Genomic DNA, 13,603 nt, shown 5'->3' with positions numbered 1-13,603 from the left:
TGGTGTAAGTCGAAAGTTGTGACCCGCTGCTGGGAGAAACAAACTAGGAATAGAAAAATAAACACGGGGGGAGGCTGACCATCCCGGGCCTACAGTCTCGGTTGACCTTGGTATCAAATTGTGAGATGCTTCTTTAGGGTTAAATGTATACTTAGTGTGTATGTTTGTTAGTATACGAGTATAAGTATGTAACATGTGAATTATAATTTGCAAGATTAATAAACCGAATATTGTATATCATTATTATTATTATTATTGTTATTATTATTATTATTATTATTATTATTATTACAAGCGAACACACACTAGCGAACAGTGAACAAACATTAAGACTTCTGACGAATATTGATGTGTGTGTGTGTGTGTGTGTGTGTGTGTGTGTGTGTGTGTGTGTGTGTGTGTGTGTGTGTGTGTGTGTGTGTGTGTGTGTTACAAGGTTTCAATGTACGAACTGTCTTCCACATTCAGGAGAGCGAGTTGTGGTGTTTTTTTTTTTTTATGTTTGTTTTGTTCTTTTCTGTTGTGTCTGTTGCTTTGCCATTACGTTTTCTGTTCTTGTTCTGTTGTTTCTTCTGTTTGTTTGTTTTTTGTTTGTTTTGTTCTCGTTGTTTTATTTCTTGTTTTTTTTTTTGCGTTTATTGTTTATCATTATCTTTTTTGTGTTCTCTAGTTCAATTTGTTCTTTTACTTCTTTTTCGTTCTGTTTTGTTTACTGTTTATTCATATTCTCCTTGTTCTGTCTATTCCCCTGTTCTTTATTTTATTCTCCAGCTTTTTATCATCGTTCTGTCCTGCTTGTTGTTGTTGTTGTTGTTGTGTTCGTCATGTTGTTATCTTCATTGTTGTGCTTGTTGGTCACGATTACTGTCCTGTTTATCATTCTCTTATTTATTCATTTTATTGTTCTGTTATGATCTGTTCTCTTTGTTCTGTTTATTTGTTCCGCTTCTTGTTCAGTCACGTTTGTTTCATCGTGATTATTTTTTCGTTCTGCTGTTTTCTGTTTTTTTTTTTTTTATTTTTATTGTTCATTTTTCCGTTTTGTTCACTGTTGTTTATTGTTCTCTCTGTTCTCTGTTCGTTTCCGTTGTTCACCTTCTGGCGCGGTGTTAACTGGCCAGCGTCACCTGTTTGTTCACCTGTACTCTTTCACCGCACCTGTTTCGTTTCTGTTTGGTCATAATTAAGAAAACCTGTTCTCTCTCTCTCTCTCTCTCTCTCTCTCTCTCTCTCTCTCTCTCTCTCTCTCTCTCTCTCTCTCTCTCTCTCTCTCTCTCTCCTTTATTGGTTATCTCAGAATCTATCAATTAATCTTTCCATAACTTCCTTTTCTTCCTCCCTTCTTTTCTCCATCGCTTCTTCCCTCCCTCCCTCCCTCCGTCTCTCCCTCCCTCTCTCTCTCCTTCCCTCTTATTACTCATTCCGTCCTTCCCTCCCCGTCTCTCTTCTCTCCCTCCTCTCCCTCCCTTCCTCTCACTCAATCAAGCTCTTCTCAACCGCCACACTCCTCCTCCTCCTCCTCCTCCTCCTCCTCCTCCTCCTCCTCCTCCTCCTCCTCCTCCTCCTCCTCCTCCTCCTCTCTCGACCTCCTCCATGCAAGGGTCTACAGATCAGTTGCTGTTGGGATATCCTTTGTCATTCTACCTAACCATTAAGGGAGTGACGGAGACCCTGAAGGCGAGGCAGGTGTGTTGAAGGGCGCGGGAACCTCCTTAGGGCGTGGCGTGGGTGACGGGGTGGATAGGGGTGATCTGGGGGAAGGGGTTGGGTGGTTATGGGATTGGGAGGAGGAGGAGGAGGAGGAGGAGGAGGAGGAGGAGGAGGAGGACGAGGGAGGGAGGAAGAGGTGACGTGTAGAGGAGTAGGAGGAGGAGGAAGAGGGAGAAGGAAAAGGTGTGATGAAGAAGAAAGAGTGAAGGAGAAAGGGAGGAGGAAGAGGAAGAAGAAGACATAGGTGAAGGAGGAGAAAGGAAGGAGGAGGAAGAAAGGAAGAAAAGACAAGGACAAAGAAGGAGAAAGGAGGTGGAGGAAGCATGATTGAAGAAGAAGAAGGAAGGAGGGAAAGATGAAGGAGGAGAAGAGGAAGAAGAATGAAGAAGGAGAGAGATAAGAAAGAACCATGAATGAAGAAGGGAAAGAAGAATGACACGTGGGTAAAGGAGAAGGGAAAAAAAGGAAGAGAAGAAGATATACTGGAGACGAAGAGGAAAGAGAGAAATTAAAGAAAGGAGACGAAGAGATAGAACAGAACATATGAACAGAAGGATAGATGAAAAAAGAGACAAGGAGGACAGGACAGAGATAGAAAGATAAAGACAGGAAGAGGAGAAGGAGGAGGAGGAGAAAATAAAGAGAAGAGACATGTTACGTAGGGCAGACGGACAGACATGACAGGAGATAGAATGAGAGAACAGAAGTTATAGACAGGAGAAAGAGAGAGAGAGAGAGAGAGAGAGAGAGAGAGAGAGAGAGAGAGAGAGAGAGAGAGAGAGAGAGAGAGAGAGAGAGATGGCAAGACAAGACGAGACAGAAAGAAAGAAAGAAACAGAGAAACGGGGACAGAACAAGGAGAAAGAGGAGGAGGAAGAGAGAAAGGAATGATAAAGAAGAGGGAAAATGAGGCAGGACAAAGAAGACATAGAAAACACGAAAGACAGAAGGATAAAGATAGACAATAGAGATAGACAGAAAAAGGAGAGAGGGAGAGGGAGAAAGGGACAGACAGACAGGCAGACAGGTAGGCAGACAGACACAGCACAGGAAGGCGTAATAGCCGGATGCACCTGCCGCCTCAGCACGTCAAAGAAATGGGCTGATGTGGGCGCGGTAATGAGTGGGCGGTGCTGCGGTGGTCAGGGGCCAAGGGCGGGCGGGAGGGCGGGGAGGGAAGAGGTAACTCCACTCATGGGAAAACACTGACAAAGACTCCAGGATAGAATTATTAAATGTTTCAGTGCCCGGGTTGTTTTCTTTAACGTTCCTGAGTTGGTTTGGGTGTAGTGGGAAATACTGGGTGGTTTAAAGGTGTTTTCGTGTGTTTTTCAAATGTTTTAGGGTTTTTAAGGGCGTTTTCAAGGGTGATGTTCGTGTTTTTCAAATGTTTTAGGGTTTTTAAGGGCGTTTTCAAGGGTAATATTCGTGTTTTTCAAATTAAGTGTTTTTTTATGGCATTTTCAAGGGTGATGTTCGTGTTTTTCAAATGTTTTAGGGTTTTTGACGGTGTTTTTAAATGTTTTAGGGCTTTAAGGCTGTTTTCAGATTGTTTTCGTGTTTTTCAAGTGTTTTGGGGCTTTTAAGGATGTTTTCGTGTTTTATTTTATTTTTCTAAGTTTATTTATTTATTTATTCTTTTTTTTTCCCGAGGGTGTTTTCGTGGCTGCAGCGAAAATAAGTGGGTGTCTTCAAGATTATTTTTCTCTTCCCAAACGTTCTGAGAAATTTTAAGAATGTTATAAAGTTTTTCAATGAGTTTAGCAGACTCTAGTAGAAGTTATTTGGGTTTTCAAGTCTGTTTTCATGATTACAGTAACAGTTTAACAGTGTCTAGTGGAAGTTATTGAGATTTTCGATTTTTTTTTTTTTTGTGTGTGTGTGTGTGTGTGTGTGTGTGTGTGTGTGTGTGTGTGTGTGTGTGTGTGTGTGATTTTAATGATAATTCAACATCTCGACTTTATGAGACCCTAGAGGAAGTCACTGGAGTTTTCAAAGGTGTTTTTATCATAATACTCTGGAAATTCAACAAGGTTTCGTTATTGAAACACTTTTCTACACCGCCCTGAACATCGACAAAAAACGACTAGCAGTGAAAGAATTAACAAAGCATAAAAGAGAAAGAGAAAACGAAGAGGAGTGGATGAAGGAGAGGAAAAAAGAAGAAAAGGAGGAGGACGAGTGGGTGAAGGAAGGAAGGAAGGAAGGAAGAAGGAAGAGAAGAAATACTGACATGGACATAAAGAGATTGAAGACAGGAGACGTGAAGGGCAGAAATATGAGAGGAAGACTGGTAACCTCCGTGGCCTTTGGAAACAGTTCTGAGAGTGAAAAGGATGGAAGACTGCGGACCCTTGCCTTGCTGATGAAGACGAGAGTTTCAAGGCATTGCACAAGACGCGGCGTGACACGAGAGCAAGGCGCGCGTCACAATACTTCACTTTTTAATGACTTTTTCGTGGCGCTGGAAACTTACGGGGGTTGCTTTTTGTTTTCAATTCGTTTTCAGAAATTGTGTTTTTCAGTTTGTTTTCCAGAATGTGTCTTTGTTTTCACTTTGTTGCTGGAATGATTGATCTTTCCTAGCTTGCGTTTGTCTGGGATTTGTTTTCCTATTTTTCTTTTTATTTTGTTTCCAGAATCTTTTTTTTTTTCATATTTTTTTTTCAGAATGTGACTGGAATGTTTTATCATTTTATTGTATTTTTTTTTTATAGACTTTCCAGAAATTCTTTGTTTTCTTTTTGTTTCGTTCTCACTTCGTTTCCTGGAACTGTCTGACTTCGCTTCGTCCCCAGAATGTCTTTCATTACAGAAATTGTCTTTGTTTTCTCTCTTTGCTTCCAGAATTTTTTTTTTTTTTTTTTTGTTTCCAGAATTCGTCTTTTTCCATAGATTTGTCTTTGTTTTTTGTTTGTTTGTTTGTTTGTATGTTTTTTCCAGAACTTGTCTTTCCCATTTTGCTTCCAGGATTTGTGTCTTCCTCACTTCGCTTCAAGGACTATCAATAACTTTCTCTTTATTTTTCCCCTTCGTCTCCAGAACTTTTTTTTTCCCTTCGTTTCGACAAACATTGACTTTGTTCCCTTTGATTCCAGGACGGAAGGTTGGTTTCCCCTTGAGTGACTTCCAAGTTGTGTTGTACGGAGAGGCAGGAAGTGGCCGGTAATTGAACAAGCCACCAGTTATTTGTTCCGTATCCTCTTCATGGTCCGGGTTTGTAAGAGTTTCAACGTCATATCTCGTCTAGTTTTAACAGGTTACCGTGGAAGTTACTGGGGATTACAAGGGTGTTTTCGTGACTCCAGTGGTAGTTTAACAGGCTCTAGTGGAAGTTACTGGGGTTTTCAAGGGTGTTTTTTTTTTATGATAACAGTAATAGTTTAACACCCTCTAGTGGAAATTACTGGGGTTTTCAAGGGTGTTTTTATGATGACAGTGATAGTTTAACGGCCTCTAGTGAAAATTACTGGGATTTTCAAGGGTGTTTTCATGATTCTAATGGTAGTTTAACAGGCTTCAAGGGAGTTTTCATAGCAGTGTCAGTCTCTCTCTCTCTCTCTCTCTCTCTCTCTCTCTCTCTCTCTCTCTCTCTCTCTCTCTCTCTCTCTCTCTCTCTCTCTCTCTCTCTCTCTCTCTCTCTCTCTCTCTCTCTCTCTCTCTCTCTCTCTCTCTCTCATCACCCAGAATTTACCACGCCACTCTTTACAGCACTCAAACAAAAGACGTTTGTGTACCTTTCCTAAACTCTGAGATTTTTCTGAGCCTCGAGTCACCGCCCACATTTGCCTCACATCTCTCTGGGTCACGAAATGACTCATGTTACTGTTCGTCTTGCCGTGAAGGGCGCGTGTAGCCATTTCCTATGAGACAGCAAGCCATGGTCACAGTGTCCTTAATGGTTCTTGGAAGCTGCTCTGAATTTCCCCTTGTTCATAAGTTTCGTTCTCTCTCTCTCTCTCTCTCTCTCTCTCTCTCTCTCTCTCTCTCTCTCTCTCTCTCTCTCTCTCTCTCTCTCTCTCTCTCTCTCTCTCTCTCTCTCTCTCTCTCTCTCTCTCTCTCATCAGTGTTCGTAAGTTTCGTTTTCTCTCTCAGCCGTATTCGTAAGCTTTCTTCTCTCTCTCACCCGTGTTCGTAAGCTTTCTTCTCTCTCTCATCCGTGTTCGTAAGCTTTGTTCTCTCTCTCATCCGTGTTCGTAAGCTTTGTTCTCTCTCTGACCCGTGTTCGTAAGCTTTGTTCTCCCTCTCACCCGTGTTCGTAAGTTTTGTTCTCCCTCTCAGCCGTGTTCGTAAGAGTGAAAATCTTATCACTTCTTATTTCCTTGCAAGTATAAAGATTTTTGTGTTAAAAGTGCTTTCCTTTGTTATGCAATGTACTCTGGTTACTAAAATGTCAGGCTGACCTTTTAGTTTATCAGCCATAAGTTTCCATAGGCCGCTTCCGTCAGGGTCACCACAACGCATCAACCCTCTCCAGCGCATTATGCCTTCTGCGCCTTCTTCAGTCACACCCATTACAAGCAACTCTTCCTTCACCACATCCATGAACCCTCTCAGGTCTTCCTCTCTTTCTCATGCCAGGAAGATCCATCTCCAGCACTCCCACTCCCACATACTCCTCGTCTCTTTTCACACCACCACACCACCACAACATCCCAGTCTCGCCGCTCCAGCCTTGTCCCCAAACCCACACGTGTTGTACTACTAATATTCCTGCCAGATTCTGTCCAGCCTTCTCAGTATTAAAGTCATAGTACGTTTTTATTAAGGCTAAGTTGACGAGTTACTGGGTTGACCTCCACTTGAATATACGTGTTGTGGTACTAATATATGCCTGCCTCATTCTGTCCACCCTTGTCAGTAATGGAAGAAATGGAAAATTATTGCATCTCTTTGATTACTGCCAATGTTATGTTCTGTCTCGCCCACCTCTGTCTACTCGGCCCACTCGTCCCCCCCGCCATGACAACCCAATTCCAGCATGTTACCTTCTACACCCATTTCCATCTGGTAAGTCTCCCGCACACCCATACCCAGTCTGTTAGCTCTATACATTCTGCCCATATCTTGCCCACCCTACCGACCTTTTGTACCCAAGCTTGCGTGTTTCCTTCTTTCTCCTCGCCCACGCCCACCGCGCCCCCGTCTGTCCTCGCCACTGACCTCCGGCGTTGGGTGACGGGTAGGGAGGGTGTGGTTACCCTCCCTGCCTTGCCCGTGGCGTGTCCGGAGGCGCGGTAAGGACATTGGCAGGGGGGTGGTGGTGGTGGTGGTGGTGGTGATGGTGATGGTGGCGGGGCTTTGGGCCTTTCTCTTCTTCTTCTTCTTCTTCTTCTTCTTCTTCTTCTTCTTCTTCTTCTTCTTCTTCTTCTTCTTCTTCTTCTTCTTCTTCTTCTTCTTCTTCTTCCTCCTCCTCCTCCTCCTCCTCCTCCTCCTCCTCCTCCTCCTCCTCCTCCTCCTCCTCCTCCTCCTCCTCCTCCTCCTCCTCCTCCTCCTCCTCCTCCTCCTCCATTGTTCCATTGTTCATCATCTACAGTCGTGGCTTTTTTCCTTTAAATTATCTATTTATTGGTTGTGGGTTTCCGGAGAGAGAGAGAGAGAGAGAGAGAGAGAGAGAGAGAGAGAGAGAGAGAGAGAGAGAGAGAGAGAGAGAGAAAGGAATTAATAAAAAGATAATAAATAAATAAACAAAAACACAGACAAACAGACAGACAAACAGACGAATAGATAGACAGACAGAAAAACAGATAAAAGAAACAAACAGAGACACAGATAGACAGACAAACAGACATATAAATAAACACACACACACACACACACACACACACACACACACACACACACACACACATTCAACCTCACGGTTCTTCATCGGTTCGCTTCACTCTTAATGAACCGCTGCGTGTGTGTGTGTGTGTGTGTGTGTGTGTGTGTATGATATTTAAAGTGTAAAAGTATGAATAATGTCTGCCTGCCATCCTACCTGCCTGCCTGTTTGTCTAGCTGTCTATCTCTTTCTATCTTTCTCTCTGTCTTTATTTCACTGGAACCACGAGAACACCCTTAAAGATCCAACAACTTCCACTAGAGCCTCTTAAACTATCACTGTCACCCTTGAAAATCTTAATAACCTTCACTGTAGTACTAAAACCCTTTAAACACCCTTGAAAACCCAAACAACCTCCACTAGAACCCGTTACAACTCGCAGATAAAAGAAGGCTGAAACATCTATTGGCCCCTGGCAGAGACGCACAGTGGTAGCGCTCCTATCTGCCTCACAGCACCTGATTACCTTAAGTGTCACGCGCCGGGTGGTGGAATGCTGCTAAGTGGTGTTAATGAGGCTGGACGGAGCGAGAACACACTATGGAAGGCGCCCGATTTTCTGATGTAGCTTCTTTCACACTCGTCAGTTACTCCAGTACCTTGTCTTCCTATCTAGCTTTCTGTCTATATGTCTGTTTTTTTTTATCGTGTGTGTGTGTGTGTGTGTGTGTGTGTGTGTGTGTGTGTGTTTTGTTGCGGTTACGGTGGTGGTAGTAGTAGTAGTAGTTAGTAGTAGTAGTAGTAGTAGTAGTAGTAGCAGTTGTTATTGTTGCTATTCTTATTTTTTTCTTCTTTTCTTATTCATATTTTTATTATCCTCATTATTATTATTGTTATTATTATTATTATTATTATTATTATTATTATTATTATTATTATTATTATTATTATTATTATTATTACCATCATCATTATCATTATTATTCTTATTCTTACCAATATCATCATCAGCATTATTCTTTTTTTTTTCTTCATTTCCTTGTATATTTAAATGCCTTGACAGCAATAATTATGCACGATTTTAAAATGTCGCCCCCCCCGATCTTCCTCAGTATATAAAAAACTAACCATTGTTTTCTTTCCCTCCTCAGCGTCACGGACACTACAGCAAGGCCACGTCCTCCCCACAGTTTCCACTTCACTGTATCATCAAGTCCGTGGCAATAACTCTGGCAGGTGAGGACACGTGAACACAAGGAACACGGTAACACTGCCATTGACGGATGTTCTCGTGTCCCAGTGTTCCCGGGTCCTCACCTGCTTGGGTTCCTGCCACACACTTGATGACACAGTACAAGAGACAAAGAGCATCAGTCAGTGGCAGCGTTACCGTGTCCCCGTGTCCCTGTGTCCTTCGGCAATCACCTGAACTAGTGTGACAACCTTGAAGAGCCGAACTACCGCCAGGTTAGTTACAAAGTTCCGTGTAACTGGTTGAACCGGTAGGGCTGCCTGGCTGTACCCGCGCCTATCACAGCGCTTGTTTTTTTTTGGCCGGTATTCTGAAACGCTTGGTTCTCTCACCATTACTGTTTTCTAAGGCCATAGAAATGACTAGCCGGGTTCTCAAGAGTATTTTTTTTTCCTGTTGATAATGTAAAAACACACTTAAAAACCCGTGTCAGTTATTATAAACCCGTATTCTGAAACGCTTTGCTCTCTCACCACGACTGTTTTTCAAGGCCACAGAGATGACTAGCCAGCATCTAACAAGCATTTCTCCTGTTAATAAGTTAATAACAAAGAAATCTTGCCAATATAAAACTAGAACCGTAAAGAAAACCCTTGAGAACCCGTGCCACTTCAACTACAACCTTTTGAAAGTTGTGGAGATGAGGCGCAGAAGTGTTTCAGAATAGGGTCCGTAATCGGAGACTAAGCGACGGGTGGCGGCCTGACGGATGGCTGGGAGCTCTAAATGTCAACAGCATACGCAGTTCTCGTGCCGGAAGGGAAGTCTTTGGCGTGGTGCGGGTCAGGAATGCTGCTTGAGTGACGCGGGGTGCACCTGGCTGTAGTGGTAGTGATGCTGGTGGAGGAGGTGGAAGAGGGTGGAAGGAATAAACTAAGGAGAAGAGAGAATAGCAATAGGAAGAGATAGGGAAAGGAGGAGGTGGTAGTAGAGGAGGAGAATGGAGGAAGGAATGAAGTGATGGGAAGAGGGTGGAATCAAAAGCTTTTCGTCTCATCAACTCCTCTCTTCTAACTGACTGTCTTCATCCTCTCTCTCACCGCCGCAATGTTGCATCTCTAGCTGTCTTCTACCGCTATTTTCATGCTAACTGCTCTTCTGATCTTGCTAACTGCATGCCTCCCCTCCTCCCGCGGCCTCGCTGCACAAGACTTTCTTCTTTCTCTCACCCCTATTCTGTCCACCTCTTTAACGCAAAAGCTAACCAGTATTCTCAATCATTCATCCCTTTCTCTGGTAAACTCTGGAACTCCCTGCCTGCTTCTGTATTTCCACCTTCCTATGACTTGAATTCCTTCAAGAGGGAGGTTTCAAGACACTTATCCTTCAATTTTTGACTACCGCTTTGGACCCTTTTATGGGACTGGCATTTCAGTGGGCATTTTTTTTTTTATTGAATTTTTGTTACCCTTGGTCAGTGTCCTTCCTACATAAAAAAAAAAAAAAAAAAAGGATGAGGAAGAAATAATATGTAAAAAAAAAAAGGAAAAAGAAAAAGAATATGAAGAGAAGGAGAATAGATGAAAGGAAGCAAGGAGAAGAGGAACAGGAAGAATAAATAACAGCAGAAAGGAGGAGGAAGAGGTGGAGGAGAATGAGAAGGCCGAATCAGGGAAGAAGAAGGAAAATGAGGACGAGAAGGAGGAGGAAGAAGAATGAGGAGATAGAGACAGGAAGAACAACAAATCAATAGAGAAGAAGAAGAAAAAGAAGAAGGAGAAGAAGAAAAAGAAGGAGGAGGATGAAGACGAAGATAAGAGAAAAATGAGGAGATAGAAAAAGGAAGAAGAATAAATCAATAGAGGAGAAGAAGAAGGAGGAGGAAGAGAAGACGGAGGGGGAAACAGTAGTAGTTGTAGCATCACCACCACCACCACCACCACCACCATCACCACCGCTACCACCTGTGTTCCGTTAGTTGCTGCGGCCTTCACAGAGCCGCTAAACAACCTTACCTAATTCTTCGGACGCTTCTAGTTCTCGTTTATTGTTTTATTTATTTTATTTTTTTTAAGGGGGAGGGGGAGGGATGTTTTTTGTCTATTTTTGGTTTTCATTCATTCATTTTCTTTTTTTTCGTGTTCATTCATTTACTTTTCCTATTTTTTTCGCTTTAATATTTTCCTCCTCTCGTTCTTTTTTTTTCTTCTCTCCTTTTTTTCCTTCATTCATTTTTTTCCTCTTATTTTACTTCACTCTTTTTTTTTCCTTTTTCTTTCCTCTCATTTATCTTTACAGTTAATTCATCTCTTCTTCCTGTTGTTTTTATTTTCGTTTCTTTGTTTTCCAGGGTGTTTTCAAGATTCCAGTGGTAGTTTAACAGTCTGCAGTGGAAGTTATTGGTGTTTTCAAGGGTGTTTTGTTTATTTTACTGATAGTTTAACAATGCATCTTCTCAATGGTGTCTTCATGATTCCAGTAATAGCTTAATTAACAGGCTGCAGTGGAAGTTATTGGGGCTTTCAAGAGTGTTTTGTTTATTTTACTGATAGTTTAACAATGCATCTTCTCAACCACTGGCAAAAATACCCATGACAACTTGGCTAATCATCTCTGTGGCCTTTGAAAACAGTCCTGGTGAGAGAATCGAGCGTCTCTAAACACGGACAGAAGTAGGAGTCTTGTCTAAATATTCTTGAGTTGTGTACCTTCTGCTCCTCTCTCTCTCTCTCTCTCTCTCTCTCTCTCTCTCTCTCTCTCTCTCTCTCTCTCTCTCTCTCTCTCTCTCTCTCTCTCTCTCTCTCTCTCTCTCTCTCTCTCTCTCTCTCTCTCTCTCTCTCAAGCAGCTGTCCTCCAACCTCTATCATCATTTTCTATCCTCATTTTCTCCTCTTACTAGCCACAAAACATCAGTTGCTTTCAATCCAACAAAAAAGAGAGAGAGAGAGAGAGAGAGAGAGAGAGAGAGAGAGAGAGAGAGAGAACTCGAGGCACCAGAGACCAGTTTAGCTGAGGAGGGGAACTGATACGATAAGTCTTAAATATTACCTCTCTTTACAACTCCTGAGTAAGCTTCCTTTTAGAGCTAACACGTTCTTCTTATTTTTCCTACTGTCGTTTGTTCGTCCTTCTTATTTTTCCTTTTGCCCTTTGTACGTTCTCATATTCCTACAGCCATTTATACTTTCTTCTTATTTTTCTATTACCATTTCTACGTTCCTTTTATTTTTCCCACTGTCATTTGTACGTTCTTATTTTTCCTATTGCCATTTGTTAGAGGTCTGTTTCATGCACCTCGGCGTCTCCTAACATAAGCCCGTGCGTCTGCCCTCTCCTGTGGCCTGTGTTCATTTAGACAGCCTGAGAAGATGAGAGGTTAAAAGAGGGAGGGATGGAATGTTGATAGAACTTCGAAGGATGGGAGTCACAGAGGAAGATGCAAGGGACAGAAGCAACTGGAGGAGACTCGTACATCACGCCACCCTAGTCACACGCCCACTACAAGCTTGCGTCTTTTACTGCATCCATAAACATCCTCTCAAATCTTCCTCTCTTTCTCCTCCTCTTACGTCTTCAGGATTCTTACAGTGAGACTCACCGCATACAGTATGATCAGGTTTGAGGGAAGGTGTGGCAGGTGAGTCGCCACTTAAAAACAGTATTGAGTTTTTAGGAAGTTTTTTGCATGCTGTCAGTAAAATGCAGTGGCTTATTGTGGGAAATGTTAAGTTGTGTTAGAGTGGAGAGTTGCGTAGTGAAGTGATGGGCAGGTATGTTATTTGTGTATATTGTGGTGATTTAACATGCATGTCACTCCTCATCTTCCTAACCACCACCACCACCACTGCCGCCGCCGCCACTACTATCCTGTTCTCTCTCCGTCCCCTCACTCTGAGGCCCTCATTCTGAAACACTTCTGCTCCGCACCTCCACTACATTACAAAGGCTATCCTTGAAATGACACGATTTTTAAGGGTGTTTTAATGTTTCTATGCACAAATTAACAAGATTTCTTCATTATTAACAGGAAACATTCTTTTCAAGCTGTAGTTGAAGTTATACGGATTTTTTAAGGCTGTTTTTACGATTTTACAGACAGATTAACAAGATTTATACGTTATTAACAGAAGAAACACTCTTGAGAACCTGGCTAACCATCTCTGTGGCCTTTGAATATAGTCGTGCTGAGATAGGAAAAGGTTTCAACTTAAGGGCGTGATAGGCGCTCCACACGACAACCGCAGTGGTGCAAGTGGTGGTGGTGGTGGTGAGGACAGGGATGTGGTGGTGGTGATGGTATAGAGCTGTGGTGATGTTGTGATAGACAGGATGAGGATGTGGTGACAGGGGTGAGGATTGGGATACCAGTGTTGTGGTGGTGTGGTGTGGTAATGGTGGTGGTGGTGGTGGTATGGTGTAGTGAGGTGGTGAGAGGGTTGAGTGTATGGTAATGTTTAAGTGTGGTACTAGAATGAAGGGTTGTATGGAAAGAGAGAGAGAGAGAGAGAGAGAGAGAGAGAGAGAGAGAGAGAGAGAGAGAGAGAGAGAGAGAGAGAACACATATAGTGGTAGCGATGATAGTGGTGGTGGCAGGGTCAGCGGTGATGAGGGTGATGGCAGTAGTGGTGGTGGTAGTAGTAATGACGGTGAATTGAATCCATGTTTCAAGACAGCACCTTGATTTTCTCCAATCTTCACCTTCACTTCTAATCCATAATTGTGGTGAGACTCTTCATGCAGTGAGAGGTGGACCATGACTCGCGCTTCAGTCCCTCCCTCGACCATAAGAACACAAGGGTTGACGCAGGCAGCCATCAGGTCTACACATGGCAGTCTCTGTATAAAACATGCCTTCCTGTTTGTGTTTATCATCCCTATCTATAAATCTGTCTAGCGTTTCTTTTAAGCTTCCTATTGACTCGTAAGAACACAAG

At 42.7% G+C, this 13,603-nt stretch overlaps 2 protein-coding genes across 3 annotated transcripts in view; one reads left to right on the top strand and one right to left on the bottom strand.

The window, feature by feature from the left end:
- Positions 1-13,603, top strand: part of LOC135113664 (uncharacterized) — an 85,706-nt gene that overhangs the window by 34,831 nt on the left and 37,272 nt on the right. The window contains exons 1-2 of one of the 2 annotated variants that reach the window (XM_064029108.1): positions 4,809-4,926; positions 8,629-8,944. The gene's annotated coding sequence lies outside the window, so the exon portion shown is untranslated. Of the gene's footprint in view, positions 1-4,808; positions 4,927-8,628; positions 8,945-13,603 lie in introns of those variants that run through there. The other variant, XM_064029109.1, reaches the window with a different exon arrangement.
- The window catches only part of LOC135113671 (acetylgalactosaminyl-O-glycosyl-glycoprotein beta-1,3-N-acetylglucosaminyltransferase-like), a 48,988-nt gene that overhangs the window by 15,622 nt on the left and 19,763 nt on the right, over positions 1-13,603 (bottom strand). The gene's annotated exons all lie outside the window — the stretch shown is intronic.

This window comes from Scylla paramamosain, chromosome 26, assembly GCF_035594125.1.
Source record: "Scylla paramamosain isolate STU-SP2022 chromosome 26, ASM3559412v1, whole genome shotgun sequence".
Classification (NCBI taxonomy): Eukaryota; Metazoa; Arthropoda; class Malacostraca; order Decapoda; family Portunidae; genus Scylla; species Scylla paramamosain.
The sequence above is the reverse complement of the archived record's forward strand: the minus strand, read 5'-3'. Positions and strand labels throughout refer to the sequence as shown.